Below are 14373 nucleotides of genomic sequence, written 5' to 3'. Positions count from 1 at the left end.
AGTGGGTTAATCATATATATTTCAACCCTAGTAAAAACATAATTAATTCAGTTCAGTTCAGTTGCTCAGTAATGTCCGACTTTTTGCGACACATGAACCACAGCATATCAGGCCTCCATGTCCATCACCAACTCCCAGAGTATACCCAAACTCATGTCCATTGAGTCCATTGATGCCATCCAAACATCTCATGCTGTCGTCTCCTTCTCCTCCTGCCCTCAATCTTTCCCAGCATCAGGGTATTTTCAAGTGAGTCAGCACTTCATATCAGGTGGCCAAAGTATTGGAGTCTCAGCTTCAATATCAGTCCTTCTAATGAACATCCAGGACTGATCTCCTTTAGGATGGACTAATTGGATCTCCTTGCAGTCCAAGGGACTTTCAAGACTCTTCTCCAACAACACAGTTCAAAAGCATCAATTCTTTGGTACTCAGCTTTCTTTATAGTCCAACTCTCACATCCATACATGACTACTGGAAAAACCATAGTCTTGACTAGATGGACCTTTGTTGACAAAGTAATATCTCTGATTTTTAACATGCTGTCTAGGTTGGTCATAACTTTCCTTCCAAGAAGTAAGCGTCTTTCAATTTCATGGGTGTAATAACCATCTGCAGTGATTTTGGAGCCCAAAAAATAAAGTCAGACACCTGTTCCACTGTTTGCTCATCTGTTTGCCACAAAGTGATGGGACCAGATATCATGATCTTAGTTTTCTGAATGTTGAACTTTAAGCCAACTTCTTCACTCTCCTCATTCACTTTCATCAAGAGGCTCTTTAGTTCTTCTTCACTTTCTGCCATAAGAGTGGTGTCCTCTGCCTATCTGAGTTATTGATACTTCTCCCAGTAATCTTGATTCCAGCTTGTGATTTCTCCAGCCCAACATTTCTCATGATGTACCCTGCATATGAGCCAAATAAGCAGCGTGACAATATACAGCCTTGACGTACTCCTTTTCCTATTTGGAACCAGTCTGTTGTTCCATGTCCAGTTCTAACTGGTGCTTCCTGACCTGCATACAGGTTTCCCAAGAGGCAGATCAGGTGGTCCGATATTCCCATCTCTTTCAGAATTTTCCACTGTTCGTTGTGATCCACACAGTCAAAGGCTTTGGCATAGTCAATAAAACAGAAATTGATGTTTTTCTGGGACTTTCTTGCTTTTTCAATGATCCATCGGATGTTGGCAATTTGATCTCTGGCTCCTCTGCCTTTTCTAAAACCAGCTTGAATATCTGGAATTTCATGGTTCACGAATTGCTGAAGCCTGGCTTGGAGAATTTTAAGCATTACTTTACTAGCGTGTGAGATGAGTGCAATAGTGCAGTAGTTTTAACATTCTTTGGCATCCCCTTTCTTAGGGACTGGAATGAAAACTGACCTTTTCTAGTCCTGTGGGCACTGCTGAGTTTTCCTGATTTCCTGGCATATTGAGTGCAGCATTTTCACAGCATCATTTTTTAGGATTTGAAATAGCTCAACTGGAATTCCATCACCTCCACTGGCTTTGTTCATAGTTATGTCCTAAGGCCCACTTGACTTCACATTCCAAGATGTCTGGCTCTAGGTGAGTGATCACACCTTCATGATTATCTGGGTCATTAAGATCTTTTGTGTATTCTTCTTTTGTACAGTTCTTCAATGTATTCTTGCCACCTCTTCTTAATATGTTGCTTCTGTTAGATCCATACCATTTCTGCCCTTTGTTGAGCCCATCTTTGCATGAAATGTTCCCTTGGTATCTCTAATTTTCTTGAAGAGATCTCTAGTCTTTCCCATTCTATTGTTTTCCTCTATTTCTTTGCATTGATCACTGAGGAAGTCTTTCTTATCCCTCCTTGCTATTCTTTGGAATTCTGCATTCAAACGGATATATCTTTCCTTTTCTCCTTTGCTTTTCACTTCTCTTCTTTTCCCAGCTATTTGTAAGGCCTCCTCAGACAGCCATTTTGCTTTTTTGCAATTTTTTTTTCTCCTTGGGGATGGTCTTGATCCCTGTCTCCTGTACAATGTTACAAACCTCTGCCCATAGTTCATCAGGCATTCTGTCTATCAGATCTAGTTCCTTAAATCTATTTCTCACTTCCACTGTATAATCATAAGGGATTTGATTTAGGTCATACCTGAATGGTCTAGTGCTTTTCCCCACTTTCTTCAATTTAAGTGTGAATTTTGCAATAAGGTGTTCATGGTGTGAGCCACAGTCAGCTCCCAGTCTTGTTTTTGCTGCCTGTATAGAGCTTCTCCACCTTTGGCTGCAAAGAATATAATCAATCTGATTTTGGTGTTGACCATCTGGTGATGTCCATGTAGAGACTTCTCTTGTGTTGTTGGGAGAGGGTGTTTGCTATGACCAGTGCGTTCTCTTGGCAGAAATCTATTAGCCTTTGTCCTGCTTCATTCTGCAGTCCAAGGCCAAATTTGCCTGTTATGCCAAGTATTTTTTGACTTCCTACTTTTGCATTCCAGTCCCCTATGATGAAAAGGACATCTTTTTTGGGTGTTAGTTCTAAAAGGTCTTGTAGATCTTCATAGAACCGTTCAACTTCAGCTTCTTCAGCTTTACTGGTTGGGGCATAGACTTGGATTACCATGATATTGAATGATTTGCCTTGGAAACGGACAGAGATCATTCTGTCATTTTTGAGACTGCATCCAAGTACTGCATTTCACTCTTTTGTTGATTATGATAGCTACTCTATTTCTTCTAAGGGATTCTTGCCCACAGTAGTAGATATAATGGTCATCTGAGTTAAATTCACCCATTCCAGTCCATCTTAGTTCACTGATTCCTGGAATGTCGACGTTCACTCTTGCCATCTTCTGTTTGACCACTTCCAATTTGCCTTGATTCATGGACCTAACTTTCCAGGTTGTATGCAATATTACTCTTTACAGCATTGGACCTTGCTTCTGTCACCAGTCACATCCACAACTGGGTCTCGTTTTTGCTTTGTCTCCATCCCTTCATTCTTTCTGGAGTTATTTCTCCATTGATCTCCAGTAACATATTGGGCACCTACCGACCTGCAGAGTTCATGTTTTATTTTTCTATCTTTTTGCCATTTCATACTGTTCATGGGGTTCTCAAGGTAAGAATACTGAAGTGGTTTGCCATTCCCTTTTCCATTGGACCACATTCTGTCAGACCTCTCCACCATGACCCACCTGTTTGGGTGGCCCCACACGGCATGGCTTAGTTTCACTGAGTTACACAAGGCTGTGATCCATGTGGTCAGATTGGCTAGTTTTCTGTGATTGTGCTTTCAGTCTGTCTGCCCTCTGATGCCCTCTCTCAGTGCCCATCTTCTTACTTGTGGTTCTCTTACCTTGGGTTTGGGATATATCCTCATGGCTGTAACTCCTGACCTTGGGCGTGGGCTCATAATCAATTAGGTAAGAGCAAAAATGAATGTATGTAAAAGTATTATATTTACCAATATCTCACAGATACCTATTATGATGGTTAGACTCACTAGTAAGTGGTGGTAAAGTGGTAATACTTGTCCTCTGGGACAATATAACCTTGCTATAATCAAATATCCCATTTCAATAGTTATATCCAGACTTTCGCTTCCATCTTGCTGACGACAGCTACAGAAACAATGCCTTGCTGAAGGGAGTGACTCCCGGATCTTCTTGAGACCTATTTAACATATATATAAGCACATGAAAAATTCCTTCAAGAAGGCCCTCAGCCTGCCTTTGGATGCTTTTCTTCTCATTATACAGTTAGATTTCTCAAATCTCTACTTCATTTAGTGAAGTACATTGCCAGGTTCAGATTTCTTGCCAAACACCTGAGCAATCTGTCAGACTTTCTCCCAGAATCTGTGGTAAGTATACCCATACTAATGTGTTTGACTTAATTTAAATTTGTGTTTCTTTTTATTGTTCTACTCAGCAGTGGCCACAGGACTGGAAAAGGTCAGTTTTCATTCCAATCCCAAAGAAAGGCAATGCCAAAGAATGCTCAAACTACCACACAATTGCACTCATCTCACACGCTAGTAAAATAATGCTCAAAATTCTCCAAGCCAGGCTTCAGCAAAACGTGAACCGTGAAATTCCAGATGTTCAAGCTGGTTTTAGAAAAGGCAGAGGAACCAGAGATCAAATTGCCAACATCTGCTGGATCATTGAAAAGGCAAGAGAGTTCCAGAAAAACATCAATTTCTGTTTTATTGACTATGCCAAAGCCTTTGACTGTGTGGATCACAATAAACTGTGGAAAATTCTGAAAGAGATGGGAATACCAGACCATCTGACCTGTCTCTTGAGAAACCTGTATGCAGGTCAGGAAGCACCAGTTAGAACTGGACATGGAACAACAGACTGGTTCCAAATAGGAAAAGGAGTCCGTCAAGGCTGTATATTGTCACCCTGCTTATTTAACTTATATGCAGCGTACATCATGAGAAACGCTGGGCTGGAAGAAACACAAGCTGGAATTAAGATTGCCAGGAGAAATATCAATAATCTCAGATATGCAGATGACACCACCCTTATGGCAGAAGGACTGCCTCTTGATGAAAGTGAAAGAGGAGAGTGAAAAAGTTGGCTTAAAGCTCAACGTTCAGAAAACTAAGATCATGGCATCTGGTCCCATCACTTCATGGGAAATAGATGGGGAAACAGTGGAAACAGTGTCAGACTTTATTTTGGGGGGCTCCAAAATCACTGCTGATGGTGATTGCAGCCATGAAATTAAAAGACACTTACTCCTTGGAAGGAAGGTTATGACCAACCTAAATAACATATTTAAAAGCAGAGACATACTTTGCCAACAAAGTTTCGTCTAGTAAAGGTTATGGTTTTTCCAGTGGTCATGTATGGATGTGAGAGTTGAACAGTGAAGAAAGCTGAGTGCCGAAGAATTGATGCTTTTGAACTGTAGTGTTGGAGAAGACTCTTGAGAGTCCCTTGGACTGCAAGGAGATCCAACCAGTCCATCCTAAAGGAGATCAGTCCTGGGTGTTCATTGGAAGGACTGTTGTTGAAGCTGAAACTCCAATACTTTGGCCACCTCATGCGAAGAGTTGACTCATTGGAAAAGGCCCTGATGCTGGGAAGGATTGGGGGCAGGAGGAGAAGGGGACGACAGAGGATGAGATGGCTGGATGGCATCACCAACTCGATGGACACGGGTTTGGGTAGACCCCAGGAGTTGGTGATGGACAGGGAGGCCTGGCGTGCTGCGATTCATGGGGTCGCAAAAAGTCGAACACGACTGAACGACTGAACTGACCTTACTTGTTCTAACACCATTAAAATTGTTTTTATACATAGTTATCAGGCCACTTTCTGTATTAATTCACAACAATTTACAATTACTTTGCTGTGTAAGCTTTTATCTCCTGGGTAAGCTTTTCTACTTGTATATTCAGAGTATATTTGAACTTTACTTGAATCTGGGTAAGATTTTCTGCTTGTACATTTAGAGTACACTTGCTTCCCTGGTGGCTCAGATTGTAAAGATTCTTCCTTCAATGGGGAGACCTGGGTTTGATCCCTGTGTCGGGAAAATTCCCTGGAGAAGGGCATGGCAACCCACTCCAGTACTCTTGCCTGGAGAATCCCCATGGACAGAGGAGGCTGGTGGGCTGCAGTCTATGGGATCACAAAGAGTTGAACATGACTGAGTGACTAAGCACATGAATCTGAAACTAGTTAATATTTCTAAAGGAAATGAGAAGTGGTAGAGATTAGCCCTTGGAAAATTTGGAGTCATCTTTCTAAAACAAAATAGCAATTAGAAAGAAAAATAAGAACAACAGTAACAATAAAACACTGCATGGAATGAGGTCTAAACATGGCAGGAATAAATTTCTCAAGCAACGAGTTAGGGGTTTTGGCTAATAAAGACAAAATTATTGGAAGGACTAGAGGATGATGGTCTTATTTTCAAATTCCCTGAATATCTTCCAGAACTGACTCACCAGGGAAGCAACTCTGACTACCAGTTTGAATTCTTGAGAAATATCTATACTTAAAAATGTAATACAGAATTTAATCAAAAAGCCATTGCTACCACTCTATTTTTTATAACCAGAAAGCTGGAGAGTAGACACTGAAACCTAATTGCAGAAGATTGTCATGTTAACAAAATATCTTACAAAAAGGAAAAATCAAAACATGTTTAAAGAAGCAAGTAGAAGGCTTCCTCTTTTCATTTACCTCTACTTTTCAAATTCCAGATACATTTATAGATAGAACCACTTAATAGATAGAACTTAGTTTACTCTTTGCGAAAGAAAGGAATGATGGCCAAGTTACACAATCCAGAGTGTCCACCATGCTATACAAGAAAAATCAAAGCATCCTATCAGATAATTGCAGTGATAATTAGAAAACATAGCTATATACACAGGTGTATGCATGTGTGCTAAGTCACTTCAATTGTGTCCAACTCTTTGCATCCCAATAGACTGTAGGCCACCAGGCTCCTCTGTCCATAGAATTCTCCAGGCGAGAATACTGGACTGGGCTGTCATGCCCTCCTCCAGGGGATCTTCCTGATCCAGGGATTAAAACCAAATCTTCTGTGACTCCAGCATTGCAGGCAGATTCTTTATTGCTGAGCCACTGGGGAAGCCCCACAGAGGTGTAGTCATAGATATATATAAAGACTTTCCAATTTGTAGCCATGTACTATAGTGTCAAAATGGTTTGCTCCTAAAGATATTTCACATAGATAGAAATAATTTAGGCATGATCATGAAGAACACTCCTTTGATGTATGTCAATAATTTCATTGCTATGTCACTAATGAGAAGACAGATGGATGAGTACTGTGACTTCAGCTGGCGGCCTGTTGTGTAACTTGCAATTAAGCCTTAATATCATTCTTAGTAGAGTAGTGCTGTGCTTAGTTGTGTCCAACTCTTTGCAATTCCATGAACTGTAGCCCACCAGGCTCCTCTGTCCATGGAATTTTCCAGGCGAGAATACTGGAAAAGGTTGCCATTTTCTTCTCCCAGGGATCTTACTGACCCTGGAATTGAAACTGTGTCTCTTGTGTCTCCTGCATTGGCAGGCAGATTCTTTACCACTGTGCCACATGGGTGTATTCATATTCTATATTATTGTATAAAAAGGCAGCTGGAAATGCAGTTTTTAAACTGAAATAATTACAGAGCTGGTCACAAATAAGCTATAATGCATAAATATTTATGATATCTAATATTCTTCTATGCTTTCTAGCCAGAATTTTTATTCATTTACTCATCTAGGCATCATTTTGGATTGGTGACTTCTCATTTTAATGAAAGAAGAGTTGGCCTTTTATACTTAGTGATGTAAATTGTTTCCTATAAAGTGGAATTTGAGTAGCTATAACTGACCTTTAGACAAATGTTTCCTACCAAATCTCTTACAGTTCCTAAGGTTCTGGTTGTTAGCATCACTTCCTAAAACTTAGCTAGATTGATACAGCTGGAGGGGTAGGTTATTGATTTTTTTCTATAAAAGCTATTGCAGTTTAAGAGATCTCAGGATCTCAAAAAACTGAAATTAACTACTGATAAAATTAGGGATAATGAAGGTCAGGATTCTGGTCTTGTCTGGTATGAAAAAGGTGTTTTTAGTAGAGAACTGTTCCCAACATAGCAAAGTGTTATGGGCTCCAGTAACCATGTTTAAGTCCTAACTTCTAGGATCTCAGAATGTGACTGTATTTGGAGAAAAGGTCTTCAAAGAAGTAATTAAGTTAAAGTGAGGTCTTATGTTGGACCTTGGTCCAATATGACTCATGTCCTCATAAGAAAAATAAATTAGGATACAGGTGACAGAAGGAACACTATGTTAAGATGTAACAAGCAGCTCATCTATATGTGAAGGAGAAAAGCCTCAGAGCAAACCTTCAGTCACCTTGATCTCAGACTTTTAGCCTCCAAAATTGTGAGAAAATCAATTTCTATATTTAATCTACCTAGTCTATGGTACTTTGTTATAGCAGCTTTAAGACATCTACAAGGGAATGCCAAGTACCTTGGTTAGGATGTGCGTGCTTAGTCACTCAGTCCTGTCTGACTCTGTGACCCAATGGACTGCAGCCCACCAGGCTCCTCTGTCCATGCGGAATCTCTAGGCAAGAATACTGGAGTAGGTTGCATGCCCTCCTCCAGGGGATCTTCCCAATCCAGGGATCAAATCCAGGTCTCCCACACTGCAGGCAGATTCTTTACCAACTGAGCCACCAGGGAAGCCCTGGTTAGGATAGGATTGAATAAAATGTTAAGAATTTTTTTTTCTTAAATTATTAGCTGAAAGGGTCTGAAAGAGAAAAATTGAGTGTGCTTTGTTACTGTTTGTTGTTCAGTCACTAAGTTGTGTTCAACTCTGTGATTCCATGAACTGGAGCACACCAGGCTCTTCTGTCCTCCACTATCTTCTGGAGTTTACTCAAATTCATGGCCATTGAGTCAGTGATGCTATCTAACCCTTTCATTCTCTGCCACCCCTGTCTCCTTTTGTCTTCAATCTTTCGCAGCATTAGGGTCTTTTCCAATGAGTCTAGTCTTCCCATCAAATGGCCAAAGTATTGGACCTTCAGGTTCACAAGTCTTTCCAATGAATATTTAGGGTTGATTTCCCTTAGAATTGACTGGTTTGATCTTCTTGCAGTCCAAGTGATGCTCACGAGTCTTCTCCAGCACCACATTTCAAAAGCATAAGTTCTTCAGTGTTCAGTATTCTTTATGGCCCAACTCTTGCATCTGTACAGGACTAACGGAAAAACCATAGCTTTAACATAGCTTTAAGTGTGCTTACTCTAGAACTATTTGCTCAGGGACTATATTTAAAGCACAGTATAGCCTACAGTTACTGAGAGTTCATTCAACATATTATATCACGTTTAAGAGAATTTCAACACTATTATCACTGTGGTTTCTACTAAGAAGACCTGGATTTACCAATACACACACACATACTCCATCACTCACTCACCATGGCTCATACAAGTAGAGATGGATTGACCTGAAAGCTATTGATAAAAATATTAGGCTTCAAGGCCATTATGTGCTCACATCTTTTCAAGTCTCTGTACTTAATTTTGTGTTTGTAATTTTATATCACTCCAAGAATTAGAATCCCCATCCCCAAAGTAGTGTGTCCCTCTGTGCATTTGTGTGTGTGTGTGTGTGTTCTGTTGATAAAAACTAGAAAGATGACTGGTGTTTACATACTCCCTCTCTAGATTGTCAATGGATGACTTCCTAATAGTAAGGACCATACTGTATTGTTCCAAAAAGTCTATCAGAGTACCTGACCTCCAACACCATTCTACAAATATTTGTTAGTGAAAGGGAGAAAGGAAAGGAAGACAACATAACAAAAACAAAAATAAATATGTTTTTTCGAAAATAAAGGTGCTATAGATTTTTGGGTATAAAAAAAAAAGAAAAGAATTACAAGAACACAGCGGCATAAAGTGAAGTTTTAAATGTACTATTTGAACAAGACGATCTCATTATGAAAGATTATATGGTCTCACTTATGACATTGAGATTGTAAATTGTTTACTTTTAATAAGCATAAAAATCAATCTACTGAATTTATTTTGTCCAGTTACAATTATTTCATATTTAAATATTAGGCATATTTCATTGATATACACTTAAAAAATCAATTTTTATGTGTATTTCCAATATGATAGAACATTTCTTCAGGAAAGTGTTAAAGATATCCACTAGCTTCAGTGATGCCTGCTTCTGTGTGCACTCTATTTGATTTTGTCATTATTTGAGAAAGCTTCAAGAGACATAGATCTAAATTCAGGAGATCATTAATGGAAACCAAAGCCAGCTTATTGTGTTACAGTCATAAAACTTATGTTCAAATTATAGCTACATCCTTTACAATTCAACTAATAATTTAGGTGAGGAGACAACCACATAGTTCAGTCTTGGTACAGTTCATATTTCCTGAAGAATAATAAAGAACAGACAACAAAATAGGATATCGGCTGCCAAAGTGACTGAAAAAAATGACATGTAAAAGTTTTATATATGTAGAATTATCTGTTTTCATTGCCTGATCACTCTGCAGTCCATGGGGTCACAAAGAGTCAGACACGACTGAGTGATTGAACAACAAAATGACTTCTGAAATTAAAGTATTGAATATTTGGGTATTTCAAAATAATGTAATCTTAATTCATAAGCATATGGGAACAAGAATCAGAATAAAGCATGGTCATTTATCAACAGTGCTATTGGAGGATGCTGGCATCTTTTTTCTTCCTTCTCTAAGCTTTTGATATATAGGGACAATAAGAAGAGAGATGATGGTCATTAGCATATTCATTTACTTTATTAATGTGATTTAGAAGCAATGTTTTAAAATACTGGGGTCTCTTTAACAAGTGGTGCTGGGAAAACTGGTCAACCACTTGTAAAAGAATGAAGCTAGAACACTTCCTAACACCGTACACAAAAATAAACTCAAAATGGATTAAAGATCTAAACGTAAGACCAGAAACTATAAAACTCCTAGAGGAAAACATAGGCAAAACACTCTCCGACATAAATCACAGCAGGATCCTCCATGACCCACCTCCCAGAATATTGGAAATAAAAGCAAAAATAAACAAATGGGACCTAATTAAAATTAAAAGCTTTTGCACAACAAAGGAAACTATAAGCAAGGTGAAAAGACAGCCTTCAGAATGGGAGAAAATAATAGCAAATGAAGCAACAGACAAACAATTAATCTCAAAAATATACAAGCAACTTCTGCAGCTGAATTCCAGAAAAATAAACGACCCAATCAAAAAATGGGCCAAAGAACTAAACAGACATTTCTCCAAAGAAGACATACAGATGGCTAACAAACACATGAAAAGATGTTCAACATCACTCATTATTAGAGAAATGCAAATCAAAACCACAATGAGGTATCATTTCACACCAGTCAGAATGGCTGCTATCCAAAAGTCTACAAGCAATAAATGCTGGAGAGGGTGTGGAGAAAAGGGAACCCTCTTACACTGTTGGTGGGAATGCAAATTAGTACAGCCACTATGGAGAACAGTGTGGAGATTCCTTAAAAAACTGGGACTAGAACTGCCATATGACCCAGCAATCCCACTGCTGGGCATATATACTGAGGAAACCAGAATTGAAAGAGACGCGTGTACCCCAATGTTCATCGCAGCACTGTTTACAATAGCCAGGACATGGAAGCAACCTAGATGTCCATCAGCAGACGAATGGATAAGGAAGCTGTGGTACATATACACAATGGAATATTACTCTGCCATTAAAAAAATACATTTGAATCGGTTCTACTGAGATGGATGAAACTGGAGCCCATTATACAGAGTGAAGTAAGCCAGAAAGAAAAACAACAATACAGTATACTAATGCATATATATGGAATTTGAAAGATGGTAACGATAACCCTATATGCGAGACAGAATAAGAGACACAGATGCATAGAACAATTTTATGGACTCTGAGGGAGAAGGTGAGGGTGGGACGTTCTGGGAGAATAGCATTGAAATATGTATATTATCATATGTGAAACAGAACACCATTCCATGTTCGATGCATGAGACAAGGGCTCAGGGCCGGGGCAATGGGATGACCTAGAGGGATGGGATGGGGAGGGAGGTGGGTGGGGGGTCCAGGAAGGGGAACACATGTAAACCCATGGCTGATTCATGTCAATGTATGGCAAAAACTATTACAATATTGTAAAGTAATTAGCCCCTAACTAAAATAAATAAATTTATAAAAAATTAAAAAAATTAAAAAAATAAAAAAAAAATTGCAGTGTAGTTGATTTGCCGTGTTGTACTAATCTCTGCTATATAGCAAAGTGACTCAGCTATACACAAAAAAACAAAAAACAAAACAAACAAACAAAAAATACTGGGGTCATATATATTCTCTTATCTTTTATCCCCATACTTAGTTTTCAAAAGGAGTTGAATTAGATGATCTCTAATTAACTGTACTAACTGAATTTACTTTTCAGTAAGGACTTTGCCACCAAAAGGGAACTTCATAGAAAAACTTGGAGGTAATAGGCAATATGATTATCCAGCCAATCCCTATATTAGCCTGTAGGGTTGCATTTGGCCTTTGAATGTATGAAAGTGAATTACATATACATTGACACATAAATACACAAACAGTACAGTTGTCTTTTTTCTAGTTACTGTGCCTTTTTACAACATGATATATATTGGTGAATATTTTGGAGAATCATTAAATTCTCTGTCAGACCTCAATGGTTTAGAGTACCAGAGATAGAATAAAGGGCATGAACTTCCAGGCTGGGGGGCAGGAAGAGAGGGAAGGACAGAGAGAGAGAGAGAAAAAGAGAGTGAGAGGAAATCATTATGTCTGCTGGCATACCACACTGAATAGGGTTGATTACCATAAAAGCAGGGCATCAGTTCAGTTCAGTTCAGTCGGTCAGTTGTGTCTGACTCTGCGACCCCACGAATCGCAGCACGCCAGGCCTCCCTGTCCATCACCAACACCCAGAGTTTACCCAAACCCATGTCCATCGAGTCGGTGATGCCATCCAACCATCTCATCCTCTGTCGTCCCCTTCTCCTCCTGCCCTCAATCTTTCCCAGCATCAGGGTCTTTCCCAATGAGTCAGCTCTTCACATCAGGTGGCCAAAGTATTGGAGTTTCAGCTTCAACATCAGTCCTTCCAATGAACACCCAGGATTGATCTCCTTTAGGATGGATCTCCCTGCAGTCAAGGGACTCTCAAGAGTCTTCTCCAACATCACAGTTCAAAAGCATCAATTCCTCTGTGTTCAGTTTTCTTTATAGTCCAACTCTCACGTCCATACATGACTACTGGAAAAGCCATAGCCTTGACTAGACGGACCTTTGTTGACAAAGTAATGTCTCTGCTTTTTAATATTCTGTTTAGGTTGGTCATAACTTTCCTTCCAAGGAGTAAGCATCTTTTAAAAGCAGGGCATAGGGGTCACAAATCATTCAGAATGTGAAATAATACAAAATGTGAGTCTAAATGGAAGCAAAAGACTTGGAGAGCATTTAAGGATGTTAGTCTCTATGAACGTGCAAATTTCTAAACTCTGGGTAGCAAAACACAGAAGGAAAAAGTGTCAAAATGTTTAAGGAATAAAGGTCAACTAAATAAACAGATACAAGCTTCTAGAGATGGACTTTACAAATAAGGTTGAGCACTGAAGAGTTGATACTTTCTAACTATGGCTGTAGAGAAAACTGAGAGTGCCTTGAACTGCAAGGAGATCAAATCAGTCAATCCTGAAGGAAATCAACACTGAATATTCATTGGAAGGACTGATGCTGAAGCTAAAGCTCCAATACTTTGGTCACCTAATGTGAAGAGCCGACTCATTAGAAAGATCCTGATGCAGGGAGAGATTGAAGGCAGGAGGAAAAGGGGATGATAGAGGATGAGATGGTTGGATGGTATAACCAACTCAATGGACATGAGTTTGAGTGAACTCCGGGAGATGGTGAAGGACAGGGAAGCCTGGTGTGCTGCAGTCTGTCAGACAGGAATGAGTGACTAAACAACAACAAGCCATTTAAACAGGGCTTCCCTGGTGGCTCAATCTGTGAAGATTTTGCCTGCAATGCAGGAGACTGGGTTAGATCCTGGGTCAGGAAGATACCCTAGGGAAAGAAATGGCAATTCACTCCAGTATTCTTGCTTGGAGAATCCCATGGACAGAGGAACTTGGAGGACTATGGTCCATAGAGTCTCAAAGAGTCTGAAGCAACTTAGCACACGTGTAAACCATTTAACCAAGATAATATTATTGTTTATAGTCTATACATTAATACAAATGTGTAGATTACAAAATCACTCCTTTTGATTAATGAAGGTGTCTACCTCTTTAATTTAAACTTTACTTACCTGTATTAAGAGCAAAAAATCATTCTGAATTTAGCAGCTCTATGTAAGCTGCCATAGTATACAGAAAAACTTACACATTTTCCAAATCACTGCAATTAAATATTTTCTCAGAAGATTATAACCTAAAATAAACTATGTCTTTGAAAAAGAGAGAACAATTGGAAAAATATTTCAAAATATGTTTTTCATTATGTGAGTGATACATCATTACAGAATAGTTTAAGTTTAATGACAACTTAAATATAATTGTTGAAGAGTGTTAAACCATTTATTTTTATTTGAGAAAAATTAATGTAGACAGTGTGAATTAATGCCTATGGACACTAACTCTATTTTTAATACTTTTAGGAATTGAAGAATAATGATACTCCCATATAACACATACTAAATGAAGTTCATCGCCTCATCTATTTGTATAAGCCAGTTATTTGAATGTTATAGTTGAAAAAGTACTTTTGTCCCCTTATTTGTTTACCAAGCTAGAGAGACA

This window comes from Giraffa tippelskirchi, chromosome 2 (genome assembly GCF_054371585.1).
Source record: "Giraffa tippelskirchi isolate mGirTip1 chromosome 2, T2T-mGirTip1v1.2.pri, whole genome shotgun sequence".
Classification (NCBI taxonomy): Eukaryota; Metazoa; Chordata; class Mammalia; order Artiodactyla; family Giraffidae; genus Giraffa; species Giraffa tippelskirchi.
Note: the sequence above shows the minus strand (reverse complement) of the source record.